At 33.7% G+C, this 14,691-nt stretch overlaps 1 protein-coding gene across 3 annotated transcripts in view; it reads right to left on the reverse strand.

Moving 5' to 3' along the window:
- CNTN1 (contactin 1) overlaps window positions 1–14,691 on the reverse strand; it is a 342,015-nt gene that overhangs the window by 208,911 nt on the left and 118,413 nt on the right. Inside the window, exon 3 of one of the 3 annotated variants that reach the window (XM_046642443.1) lies at window positions 12,279–12,596. The exons of the other annotated variants lie outside the window; for them this stretch is intronic. The gene's annotated coding sequence lies outside the window, so the exon portion shown is untranslated. The remainder of the gene's footprint in view (window positions 1–12,278; window positions 12,597–14,691) is intronic. 3 annotated transcript variants of the gene reach the window in all.

Genomic DNA, 14,691 nt, shown 5'->3' on the forward strand with positions numbered 1-14,691 from the left:
AAAGAAGTGATTTTTCTCCTTTATAATCAGTCCCTACCGCCTTTTTCTTCTTGTTCAATAAGAAAAGCTGACACTCTAGATTCCATCTGTACTACAAAGCCATGATATATAATTCAGTTCAGCACAACTTCAGCAGGAGTTTCATCCTTGAGAAGACCTAAAGGCTAAGTACCAACTGCCAGATGTATGGCACACATCCTTCAAAGGCCTGGAAAAAAAAATAATTTAATTGGAAAAACCTCTTTGAAATATCCATTCTTCATTTTATTACATCTGTATCTCTTTTAAAGAGACTGGATGTGGTCAGATTAATGTTTACCATAAATTCCAAAATACCATTTGAATCTCTTGACTCAGTCAAAACAGATGAGGATCTAGATGCCAACTCATAAATTATGAACATATTTATTTGATCATTATATGCACACTAATACTTCCAAAAAGAATTTATGACAGCTTATATAGTCAATAAAGCTTTTAACACAGTGATAAAAAAATGAGACCCCAGTAGGAAGGGAACACAAATAACCCAGCCTAGGGCATATTATCTATTAACTGAACAGAAAATTTAGCTATAAACTGCCTAGATGTCAATGCAAAAACAAAAAGGGAAGAAAGAAAAGGCAATTAATTATATAGCTCATAGCAAATAAAAAAATAATAATTTTAATAAAATTAAAATGTTTTCCTAACATTGAACGCTAAGAGAAATTTTGACTTTACAGAAATGTCACCGGGAAAAAAATAATTTAAAAGAAAGTTTTAAAAGAATATTAAATGCCTTCTTCGTATCCCAATTCTTATATTAATTCTGGTATCAGATTGCAGCCTTGAGAATCCATTCTATCTAGGTATAAAGGTTACTGTTCCTATGACAATATATGTGTAGAGTTTAGAAACTTTTGAGGAATAACTCACTCCTCCATGCCGTAACTCTACTGCTCCCTATTATGTGCTTCTGGCGTAATTAGTAAGATAAAATTCCAATTTCAACCCACATTATAAATTCAGTTTTTCAACTTTTTCCTAAAAACCTTTGAAAATAATGAAATTCAAATAATTTTCAGTTCACATTTTTAATTGGCCCAAATAGGGTGCACAACATTGAAACCGGCACAAATTGAAAGAAGCAACCATTAGTGAATTCAATCTTTTTCTCTGAAATATGCACGTGAAAAAAGAAAGTTTGGCTCATTTGAATGACTTTGTTTCAGATATTGATAATGAAAAACTGCTCTATGCGGTGATGATGCATAGGAAGAAAAAATGAATACACAAGTATGCAGGAAACTTCATGGAAGCGTTCGAGTTCTGAATAGTCTCACCCCCCAGTTCCTGTCATCTTTGTTTTTGTGGGTTTTTTTTTGTGATTACTGGTAGATTTGCTCTATTCTTTTCATATCAATTGTTCATATAAGTTTACTGTTTTCCTAGCTTCTACTGCAGTGCCTTTGCTAAAGTAATTTCTTTTATCACCTATAAAGTAAATCTTTACCATTGATTTTCTGCTAAACTCATTTTAAATCAGACTCTAAAGTCATCACATGATTGAGTTTCCCTAATTAGCTCAATCTGTGTATAATCATTTTTACTGCCTACATGGAATATTTAATTTCCATACTACTCATACGCATTTTTGATATGTTTCTTTACAGCCCAAACTTAATCACTCCACTCTTAACCAAATTGTAAATAAATAGGAGGCTATATTTCTTTGTAATTTGTCTTATATGCAATTATTTTGTAAAGGTCTATAAAGCCTAAATACTAAATTATTTTTAAATAACTAATCACATATGTATGACACATACGACAAAAATTTTTCCTAAACAAAATTAAAATATTGGGTTTTAGTAACACATTTTAAAATGTTTATTGTTACTCTAGTGATGACATTTAAATATACAAAACACTTTCCATACTGCCTAGCACAAAGTACAAAATGAGTAAACATTGGTATACCCATCTCTCCTTTTAAGTAGTGCTTTATTCTGTCAACAAAATACGATAAACAGTGATTTTGCTGTGAAACAGGTTACAATATTGCTGGGTAATTAACAAATTAAACTTGTGTCCTTCATTCTCCTTATTTTACCAATTGCTAGGCAATATGATATTCACAGTTTTTCTGCATTTAATGTCTATTGCATATCTACACTTTGTTGAGCCAATTTAATCCTAATTGGTCTTCTATATGAGAAATGGAGATTCATACAACCTCCACTTCAACTTTAACACATTTACTCTTGTTTCTTCCCAAGTTATAAGCTACTGAAATTTCTGTTTTTAATATTTAACCAAAGCTTTTAGTTTCAGCATGGTTGATCGACACATGATTAGCTCTTTTAAAGAAGAATTAAGTTTATATTGATGCTGAGTATGTCTCAATGGGTGCTCATCTCCTAATCAATGCTCATGAATGATTTCTTCCAACGTTATACTTCTGTGGTTAAGATCTAAGAATTCTATGTGTTTTGAATCACAGAGGAATGATTTTCTTTCATTGAAGTTTCCTTTCTTTTCTTGAGAATGTTTCCTGAAATAGATAATTCAGAGAAGCAAAAGCAATTCATTAAAAAATATTTTCCCTACAACTAAGAAATTAATTACATGAACAACATTAAACCTGAATCAAGAATTCTACAATTAGGGAAAAAATCTTGGAAGTTTTATATTATTATTGAACTTTTAACCATGTATGCTTTGAAATTTATTTTTCTGTATGTAGGTATGCCTAAATAGTAGGTCCTTATATCATAAGACTCACTCATCAGAAATTCAGTTTCTGCATATAAAAATTAATAATTAATCATGATTTTTAGAGGACCCCTTCCAAATCTTAAGATTTCATTTTATTCTTGATGAGGGACTAGACAGAGAAACTCTAAATAATATCCCTCTTGAATTACAAAAATATTTCCTTCATTACTATATAAAGCAGCTATTTAAGTTCAATTTAAAGGAAAGGAGAGTTTCCTCTAAGAGCATTAATATTTCCATAGGTGAGGGTTACAGCCTACTGCAGTAAAGATAATAGAAAATAACTGTATTTGTGATTTTTCTTGTATTTAATAACTTCAAAACAATCATTGTGCCAAAGAATGTTCTTTTTTTCCTACAAAAATGATTAAAATATGTCAATTATTTAAAAATCAACAGTATTTGGCATTCATGCTCTCCTGCAAAGGTCTGATCCAAATATATCCATGTAAACATTTGGCTGTGTTCTTTCTCTCTCTTCTAGCTGAGGATTGAGGCACAAATAACCGCTTCTCTCAATATCTTTATTACTATTTTCTACTTAGTTCTACTCTCAAGAATTTCTCATGTATTTAACACCATCAGTAAGTTCCAAAGAAACAATGTACTATTTCATGCCATCTTTGACAACATGAAACGAACTCAGACCTAACAAGACACATTCTTTACGGCCTAGATCTCCGCTTACCTTGCAGGTTATTTATTTCCAAACACTTTGTTTCACATCATTTAACCTATGAGTGGGTCACAATATAGAATATATTCACTGTTTTTTAGAATACTTTCTTAACATTCCTACTGCCTCATTGTAGTCCATTTCACCATAACTACTATGAATTAATCATGTGAGTCAAGAAGACCTTATTATCAATATATTAGTGACAAATATTTACCAACTGTTTACAATATATCAAGCAATGTGCTACACACTGAAGCTATGGACATAGCAGAACAATAATTGTTTCCATGGAGTCTGAAAACATGTTGAATATTATTTAAACTAATTTAAAATATTTTGACTGCTTTCGTCCCTGCTATTCAAATAACTTCTAGATAAGACACAATTTCTCTTTCATTAAAATATCTACAATACTTTTGCTGGGCAGAATATCCGTTCAACTTTTAAATCACCAAGAGTTTTTACATTCATTTTCTAATCAATACATCAACAAAAACTATATGCTCATTCAAATCACCTAAACTTGCTATACAACACAATCTTTGTGGAAAGTATCACAAAATGTACTCACTGCTGGTGGTGGAAGAGAAGGTGGTACACAATATCTAAATCAAATCTTGGTGGCCAGGCATGTTCCCTAAGGCATAGCAAGGCTGGACTTCATTGAGATGGAAGCCCACACTCATAAAGAAGCTGACATTGTTGACACGGCATTCAAATTTCCAGTTACAGGTATACTTTAGGTCTAGCTGTATCCCAACCCTGTCCTTCCCAACATTTGCTTGTACAGCCTCAGACACATGATACTATATCCTTCCAGTAAATCCCCTTCTTGCTTAAGCTAGTTTGAGATAGATTTTTGTCATGGAAAAAATATCCTACTACCATAGGATTCATCTTATATTTGATATGTACACTTAATACGATGAATGTTCTCTCCAAGTCTATTAATTTGATGGTGTGACTGAAACAATAGTGTCTTAGAATTAATAAAATGTGATATTAATTCATGTAAACATTTATTCAATCCATATTTACTATGTCTACAGCACTGTACTAGACACTGGGAATGCAATGACGGACAAAACAGAAGTGATGCCCTTTCTATTCCTCAGTCATATGCAGGAGACTCCTCTGGTTAATATCACTTTTTCTCCTGAAGGAGGTAAGAAGAAAAAAGGGTCTAAAAGTATCTCCCCAGGGAAAACCATTAAAAAATTATTCTTATATTTTAAAATAATTCACATTTTAGAGGGATCAGTAATAAATTAATATAAATTTATTGAAAACTTATTCAACAATTTACTCAATGACATTTAAGCTGGGTACATGGACATCTTGTAAAACTTATGTATTTCCTCAAATGGAAATTTTATTCCTTATCCATCAGTGACATTTTCCATACTTGAGCAAAGTCACCTTTTTTAAAACTTAGATTACGTTTACAGATGGTTTATTTTTCAAACTATACTTGACTTTTTTCCTAATTAAAAACATCTTAATAAAAATTAATTTGCAACTTTACACTGGCTCTACTTGTTCATTTCAGTTAAAATGAAAGAAAGATGAATAAACTTATGAATACAGGGGTCTAAAACATCCTTGAATATACATGTGAAGTGGCATTTGACAGTTCCTGCAAAGTACTAAGAAAATTTAGTAAAATTATAGGGATATAGAAGAGGAACTTTAGTTTTCTAACCCTGAACATAGAGTTTTAGCGACAGTGTAACCTCCAGATCTCAGTTTTCCCCATCTTTAAAGTCAGGATCTCATAGTTTTATAGAGAGGATTAAATGAGATAATGCACTTAAGCATTTCTCAACACCAACACATAGTTTGTCTCTTCTTTCCTTTCAAATTGTGTTAACTATCTATATCTTTTTAGTGTGAAACCCCAAAGTTTACAGGCAACACCTTTTATTTCATAATTACACTGAATAAACCATTATATAAATATTTTAAAACTATTTTCCATATTCTTTGATTGCCTCATCCAGGAAATTATTCTTGATACTCTTCTCTGATTTTGGCTACAGCCCAATTCACATGCACTTACTGTACCTGATTTACACCTTTACAAGGGCAATCTTTGTTCAGTGAACTTTCCATTTGCTCCCCTCTCTTATTCAATAGACTGTGCTGTCCATGGCAACAGGGAATATACTTCCCTTTGCATGGTCACTGCACATAAAAAGGGCTTAACAAACATTTGCTCAATTAATGAATTAGTGTGTTCCATGACCTCAAGAGATTCAGAATTGTGGCGCGTGATATAGCTATCTATTACATGTGGATACAACATAACTGCATCTATTAAACTGTACCATAGTATCTGGTATATATAAATCTGTTTATTCCACTAGAATATAAACTCGTGATGGGAAGGCTCATGTTTTACTCATGCAAAGTCTGGTCTAGTGGCTGGCATATATGTCGGATTTGCCAAATATGGTTCCTCAGCTCAACAGAATTGCTCCAGCTCATATATATATTACATACATAATGGGCACTTAGAACTTGGGAAGATACTGCTACTTGCCTTGTGCTCAACAGCTCAATTCAAGGGAATAATGTGGCAACTAAAAACATTACCTGAAAAGAATAGCCATATGCCCAGACAACCCTTGATAAATGATCTTTGCTTCTGTGTATGGTATTAATTGGAATGTAGATATTTTAGAAGTGATCCTATTGGCAATAAAACATCAAAGTTTCAGGCATAATGGCATAAAGGCTTTGGCTAGTTAAACAGATAGCAATTGATTGGCCTGAGAAATATGGCTGACAGTATCAGAAAAAATGAGTACATCGGTTAGATGGGAGAGCAAAAGGAAGTAGTGATGTTAATTCTAAGTTTATATATGTAGCAAATGGAAGTGTTTCTTCCACTTAGAACCCATCATCCATGTGAAGGTCAATCAGATAGATATTAAGCCAAGCCCTTACTACAAGTATTACTGTGCATGGCACTTCTATATTAATCCATAATGACAACTGTCATTTAAAAAGTGCTTCACTATGTTACATAATTTTACTAAGTAAGTATTTGAGCATGAATAATTGTCTAAGAATATAGTGATTTAAGGGCAGATAAATTTGCAGACAGAAGGGAGACCAGATGACTTGTAATCACCTTTTTTATGTTCACTGAGACACTGCTATTATCACTTTTAATAGACAAAGACAACACAAGGAATTTTTTCTAAAGATAAGATTATATTCAGATATCCCACAGTCTGAATTTCCAAAAAATTCTCTTTTTTGATGGAGATTAAAGTTCTTATTCTCTAATTTTATTACCACTCAGTATTATTTTCCAGCCAAATCCTCATATATTAACCAAGACAGAGCCAGAACTCAAATTATAGGAAACACAAAATCAGGAAATAAAAGATAAATATTATGCTCATGATAATTTTACAGAATAAATTTCCTCAGTGGAAACTACCTCTGAATTTTCTACTAAAATTTTCCCTCCATAGAAGATCATTGTTCATCGTGATTTGAAAACACTTTAAAAAATTATAATAAAAGTCATTTCCCAGGTTCAAGTAAGGGGAAATATTGTAGTTGTTTTCCGCTATTCTTACCTATTAGTTCTGGAATCTGGGTGCCCTCATAGTGACTTATTTAGTTTATTGCTTGTTCATCCAATTCACCTCTTGGCTGCCTACTTTCCCAGTTCTTCAATAGATTCTCCTGTTTGTCACCCAGCTTCTCTTCTTGCCAACTAATATATCATCTTCCATCTGTTTAAATTCCTCTGTTCTTTCTGGCACAGCTCTGCCTCCAGATTCCCTCCCAGCCACCTACCTTGTTGCCCTTCCATCTGCTAGCATGACTAGTATCTTTTCTAACCTATTCCCAATCTAAATCATCTCCAATTTCTCGCTTGAATTTCTTTATCAAAAGTTTCTCTCTTAAAGGGCTATTGTGATTGCAGCAATAACTCATAATCGTACAATCTTGAAGTAGAAAGGGAACTTAAAAGCCATAAAGTTCAAATATGCATTTAATGTTTGAATTCTTCTACCCTTTAAAGTCATTTACTGTTCTCAACTTCTTTCAGTGAGGGTGTTTTGAATAGAGAGTACCGCTGGAAGATACCGCTGATGTCTTTTGCTGTATATTCTTCAGAGCACTACTTCTGTGTGGTCTAATTCTTGCTAGTCTTGTGGTTAATTGTGTTTGGTTCATTGTTCCAAAGTTTTGCATTCACTTATTAGCAACAACCTTTTCTTGGATACCACATTCTCAAGACAGTTCAATTCAATTTTTAGGCTTACTGTAGCAGAAATATTTTTTAATTAGTATGCGTGTTATAGTTGCCTACTGGATATTAAAGACTTTATGTAAACATTGCTAGTATTTGATAATCACAGTTTCAGAACTTGGTATTTAAAGAGCATAAGGTGGCATTTTCCCCCTGACATTGATTTAGTTGCCTGACAAGGTAGATGCTTCTTTTCATGTAGCAGATATGAAATACTAAAAGTTAAACTAATTTCAGGAAAACATTTAAAACTTTAGACCTATGAGACTCGTTTGGCACGAGACTGAAAACTTTGAATTGTCCCTTCATATTTCTAGAGGATATACCCTCCCTCTATGAACCACAACTTAGAAAAGAGTTAAGCTTATGTTTATAAGAGGTTCACACAGAATTTACCCTTAAATTCAAAACAATATAGCAGTTTAATACAAAGGTAATGATTTTAAAAAAAAGACTTGACTGATTTATTCTAAATACGAGGAATATAATATTTGTATTGATGTTAATTGGTGTTAAATAAGATGTTAAGAAGTTTTTCATGTTTCTTTTAATATAAGCTTTATTATTTAAGTATGGTAAAGCCAACAGATCTGGTAATGATTGCCACTGAAATGACACCTTGTTAGACTCACAGATTCCAAGAGAAGGGGGCATGTCAAGCCTGGGGGCACAGAGGGAATCACGGGGAGGGGTCAGCTGGGAGGCAGAGGGAGAGGGGGAACTGTGGGCAAGAGCCTATATTGTGGTTTTCCCAGGAAAAAGGCAAGGTAAAAGGGGATTTAGAATTGGCCAGTTTAAATTATTTCTGGGAGTTTTGGGGCATAGGGGCTGTCCCTAATTGTCTACTCTTAGGCTCTGGGGTGATGAGGGCAGGAAGAAAGTGGCCCAGAGTGTGGGAACCCTGATAAAGAAGGTCGAAGGTGTGGGCTCTGGACTGGTTTGTTTGCATTTGGAAAGGGCACCCGAGGGCAGTGGTCTACTAAGTCCAGCAATTTACTAACCAGTGGTTTAGCAACCCTGGGGGGAGCAGTCCCCGTAGGGTCAGCAAGACGAAGTCTTAGCATACAGAAAATACAGGACATAGTTAATGAAATATTGAATTTAGGATTAATAGTCACTAAAAAGAAACCTGATTCAGGGGTCAGAAACTTCTTTAGTGTTAAAGGCCTCCAGTGGGATTAAATAATATCTGTGGGTGTCCAATGACTGCAAAACCACCAAAACATGTTAATCTGGTGGTTAAGGTCTTAATAACTTGCTCCCACCTTGTTTATTCTCAGCTATACCCACCCAATTCCTCTATTTCGGTCCTGACACTAGAATAAATAGTATTAATTTTTGCTTCTGTGCCTTTATGCGTATTCTTCTGAGCTCCATTTTAACATTTTGAGTATGGGTCCTCACTTTTCCTGATGATGCCATAATTTTTTGCCAAATATTTTGGCTGAGGCTATGATGTAATTTTTTTTTCTGTTTTTGAATTATTTGTCCTATAGAAAGCACAGCCATTCATCTTTATTTTGCATCTACAGAACCAGAATACCTAGTAAAAGCACACAAGAAGATCTTTAATAAATGCTTCTTCATTGCACTGAATTGTCTTATGAGAGGAAAGTTATCAGGAAACAATGAAAAATGGGGTGAAATGTATATTTAAAATCAGACAGAATAAATTGGTGAAGCCAACTCGTAAGAGCAGATATGAAAAGAAAATGTTTCATAAACTAATTTCTTAGGGACAATATTTTAAGGAGGAACTAATTTTGTCATTTTCTCCAATGGGAGAGAAAGGTAGATGAAATCTCTTGGTAGCACTGTTTGTTATAAATTCAAACTTGAAAAGTTTTCTCTGAATTTTACAAAGCTTGTAACTCATCAGGACTATTTACTAAAGAATCCTACGGGGGTTTGCTTATCATATAAATATAAGCTCAGATTTAATCAATTTGTATGGATGTTTTAAGTTTGGATAAATGAGCATATTATCTCTCTTCAAATATTCTTTCTGTCCTAATCTTCCATAAGTGATTCATAACTTTTTCATTATGCTAGTTTATGGTTAATGTTAAATATTGCACATAAACAGACATAAATAGATATAGACATAAATCGTTTTCTACTTATATTATAACATATATCAAATATCCCTTATTAGTGTAAGTATTTATTCCCTATAAGAAAATTGACAGCTTATATTTTAAAATATTCTTCTCAACTGATTTATCACTCATCACCTTTAAAATTCATTTTTAAAGTAAACTATAAAACCTTATATTATTAAATCATGATATTTCAGAATTCTTATAAATTGATTTTGAGGCATTAATTAAATATATCAACTATGAATTAAGTACATTTTTCTTTCAAAAATCTTACATTGGATATTTCACTGCTATAGTTCTCATTCCATTTTCCCTTTTAATGTCTTTTCTATATCTTCAATCTCCTTTCCGACTGCATCTGATATGATTATACTTTGCCATAATAATCACTATCTATACTCATTTTGGTGTTTCAACTCATATATTGTGGGTGATATTCAAATAGTCTCATTCATTCCTTGTTAGTTTCTCCTAGTTGATAACCTATAAAATTTATTTATAACTACTGTGAGAATTGGGAACTGAGCACATCTCATTTCAGATTTCTCTCACATAATATGGGATATATTCTTTATCTGACCGTCAGGTATTTTCAATGAGATTGATGAACAGCTTTGAGACTAGAACAACGACAGAGAGGTTTAAATAAGTACAAGTGCAGTGTTACATGGTTCTCTTTGTTTATACAATCTCCCCATGTTAGTCCATTAATTTTACTGCTACGATCCTGTCATCCAGCTTGGAGGCTCTTCTACTGTCACCTCAGCCAGATCCAACAAGCAGCACTGCTGTTAGACTCTTTACTCAGATTTAGTATGTGTCATGAAGCAATAAATATCTGTAAGTTTCTGCCCCCTCCATTCTTTCTCTTTTTCCTTTAGATTCTATTTTACCAGCTGTTAATGGGCCACCTCAGCCAGGAGGCATTTGAGCAGAATTGAACACCATGACTCAGCATCAGGAGACCTCTAAGATGTATAGGCAGTTACTTCTCCTTCCTGTCTTCCCCTCCCAAAGGAAAAACTCCACGTGTGAGTTTCCTCTTGTACCTAAACTAGATCAGCTTTGAAGCTTTAAACACATTCTACAATGCTGGGAATTCTGTGCCACAATACCACCGGACAGTTGACAAGTAATAGAGTGACACCATAGTAGAAATGAAATGCACTGTGAAATGCTTGAAAAGTAGTTTCCTTGTGCTCTTATTATCAATGTTCTATATTTCTTTCTATTTTTAAAATAAATGATGCCTATTTTACAGAGCATACTAGGCTTTATCTATTACTAGTTCTTGATTGATTATTTGGCAAATATATTCTTAAAAATTTAGCACCAATTAACATATTTGAAGAAATATACATTCATACTATCTTAAATATATTATGTTTTATAAATTATATATTATAGTGCATATGTATGTGTTTATATGTGTGTATGTAAATGTGTATATATATCCACTGATAGTGTAAATTTACTGTTGAAAAGCAATCCTTAAAGAATTTTACTATATGTTTTTGCTATATCTAGATTTTCTTACTGAATGTTTGTTAATGCTATTTTCCCACCCTAAACAAATGTTCAGGAATTCATATCATGTAGCACATTATTTGCATATTTATTACTTATTTCCATGATATTTAAGCAAGCAGCTATAATTCACAAAGACTGGCAAATACAGTGGTATAGAACTATATTTTTCAGTTTTGCAGAGTTTTTGTAAATTTTATTTGGCTTTTATATAGTGGGTTCTACAATTGTATAAGCTTAATTTTTGAAACATCTAGAAAGAAATAAAACTTTCTTTTTGGTAAATTTCAAATTATGCCATCTATCCATTCCTTTTGGATCAAGGCATTCTGAACAGGAAGAAAAAATAAAACACTACAGGCAGAAGTCAGACTGTTTTGTATCTGACAACAAGGTCTTCCTTCAAGGACATGCTAGTCCAAATTATTTTAATTCCATCTGTTCAATTTGTATGCAACACAGTATTTGAGTTTTCCTCTACTTCTGGGAGAAGGATTGAGAATTTTTGGTGTCTACGAACATCTTTTACCGTAATTTGAAAATGTTGACATTAAGGAAATAATCTCAGCCAAACGAATACCACAGGCTTGCTGAAACTTCTCCACAAGGAGGTAATTTTTTATTAATTCAGCTCACTCTCAGTGCTGTCCCTCCCCAATTTGCAGGCTCCTATCTATCCAAGAGACACACATCTGAGCTCTGGTACATTCTTGAAAAGCTTTTGTGTGCAAAATAAAATACCCTATGGCACAATCCTGTCAAAATTACAAAATAAAGTCGGCTTCCAATTAACATAACAATCGAGAACCCTGACACTGCTTGGCAATACTGAGGTCTGAGTCAACCTTACTAATACTGCATCACCATTATGTTATCCTAACTCAGCACATTCTCTCTTACAATGATCTCACCTAGAGAAAAACCTCGGACTTACCTCATATGGTGGAGTGTTCTGTTGTTCTGGGTATAATATTTATTGCAAATTGTCCGTTTGAATAAATGCAGCGACAGTTATACCACAATATGCCTCTCTCCTGCAGCAGAAAGCAAGTTAAAAGGACTTCAAGCTGTGACCTCAGAAGCAGGCACAGCCGCTCCCATCCTTCAGCCAACCTTCTGGGGAGAGCAGGTTAGATGACAGTAAAGCTGGCTCTCTGCATCGCAATACTCTCAAATAACGCATTCTGTGCTGCGAGCTGGGGGATTTACATCTTCCAAATTCGGCTGGCCTGAGTCAATGCTGCTTCTATGCCTGAAAATATTAAGCATTTCACTGCAGTCACTTAATGCAAGAAACTATCTGAGGCGACTTCACAAACCCTGTCATTTTGTTCGGAGACTAAAGAATGAGCAACGCATGCATAATTCATGCATTAAAATCTTCAATGCACTTCCTGTAGCCACTGTTCTATCCAGTAATGGGCTATTGATCACCTCATCGCTAAGACAATTGGAGCTCCGCGATTGGTTTATTTCCACAAATAAAATTACAACCTAAATCACAGGCAGAAGCCTCCAAGCCTGCAGCATCCACTCGGGTAAAACACTCACATAGACGAGATGATATTTGCATACTGCAGAAGGTTTAAACCCAACTCTCTTCGGCAGAAAGGCTAGAGCATCTGTTTTCTTTTATTTAAAAGACATACTTTCTGCAGGTTTAGGCTGAATATTTTACATTATACATGAGACATGCAGAGTTAATTTTTTCCTGCCATTTCTGGAAAATCAACAAGGCTAAACTGAAAATGAAGAAAAAAAATAAAACAAGAGTGACGTATGACTATAAATCATAGGAGATTTTTACCTGGGCTCATTTGAATAACCTTTCTTAAAAGACTTTAATTTAAAAATAATCAATGTTCATTTCAATAATACGGAAGAGGTTTCTTTTTTTTTTTTATCATCATGGTACATGTGATCATCATTGTCAACTATTTTGGACTGTAAGCACCTTTATTCTGTGTGTGTCAGTAGTTCTGAGAACACTTTCTCTTAGAATTTAAGCTTTTAAAAACACACCATGGTTTTTATTAGTCTTTTTTCACTGCCTAAAAAAGCAGGCTTTAAAACGAAATGTTCATAATTCATTATGCTAATATTCATCGCGGGGAAAAAACACAGGTAGCATATTAATAAGTCATAATAGTATTTGCAAAAATCCTGTAGTGGGAGATCCATGTAAAACAGCAAATGCATAGACGTACAAGAAATGTTTGTCTATTTCTGATTGTATCTTCAATGTATAAACTAATTAAGTTTTCTTTATCCACCAAAAGAGGACTGAATATGATGTTATAAGATTATTTAGCAACCTAATGCCATGTCTTTCCAAAGCCTCTTTTTATATACACACTGGTACCATAAACACACACAAGTATCACAGTTCTATGTGGTCACACCTGACCATTTGTCAGACCAGAGTGACACCTTCAAGTTCATGGCTCGGGGCCTAGAGTAGAGAATAACTGTCAGAGGATAATGGAGGTTTCCCATCTAACAATTATACTGCAGGGAGCAATTCACCTTTGGAGGAGGCAGGATCACAGTGCTTTTCAGTCAATAAACTAGTAACAATTGCTATCAGCGTGTGGAGGTAGTAAGAGTGCTAATGACAACAGAGATGGAGTTCAAGGATGTTTGGGGAGATATCACCTTCTTCCAGGTGCATGTAAGAACATAATCCCTGCCAGGCCACAGAGAAGATAACTGCACCTAACTGATAAAGATTAGGCTAAAATACTCTAAGTGGCAGTCTGAGAAATTAACCATCTAGTTACTATGTATATTATATATCTCATATTCCACAATGTTTTGTTCTGCCCTAGGCAGATTCTAATTGTACTTTTATGTATATTGCCTCTAACCTAATAAACTTCAGCTAAACTACATAGTAGACTTTATTTTATAATATTTATCTGAGTAATATTCTTTAAACCGAAGAGTGAAGCATTTTAAAAATTACAGAAGTTATAGCTAAGAATTAATATTCTGTCAAGACTTTTATCAATTTGACCATCTATAGAAACAATTTTGTATGAAGATCACATCGCATTTAAAAATAGTAGAAAATTGAAAGCATTGAAATTTAAGTCATCGGGTATGAGGATATAGAGTACAATCGCTTAGGATTGCTTGCCTGACCTAAAATAATTGCAAATATAAGCGTTAGAAATTTAAGCTCTCTGAGATGACATGATTCTGTAATGCATAACCAGATGGATAGAAAGAACATTAGCTTAGTCCATTTCTCCTTCGGCAGTGAGTGAGAGGAAAGTCAGTATCTTTTCTCACATACGAATATCCAAGACCCAAGTCTAAAATAAAAATAGCAACTTTGCATCTAC

This window comes from Equus quagga, chromosome 1, assembly GCF_021613505.1.
Source record: "Equus quagga isolate Etosha38 chromosome 1, UCLA_HA_Equagga_1.0, whole genome shotgun sequence".
In the NCBI taxonomy this organism is placed as follows: domain Eukaryota; kingdom Metazoa; phylum Chordata; class Mammalia; order Perissodactyla; family Equidae; genus Equus; species Equus quagga.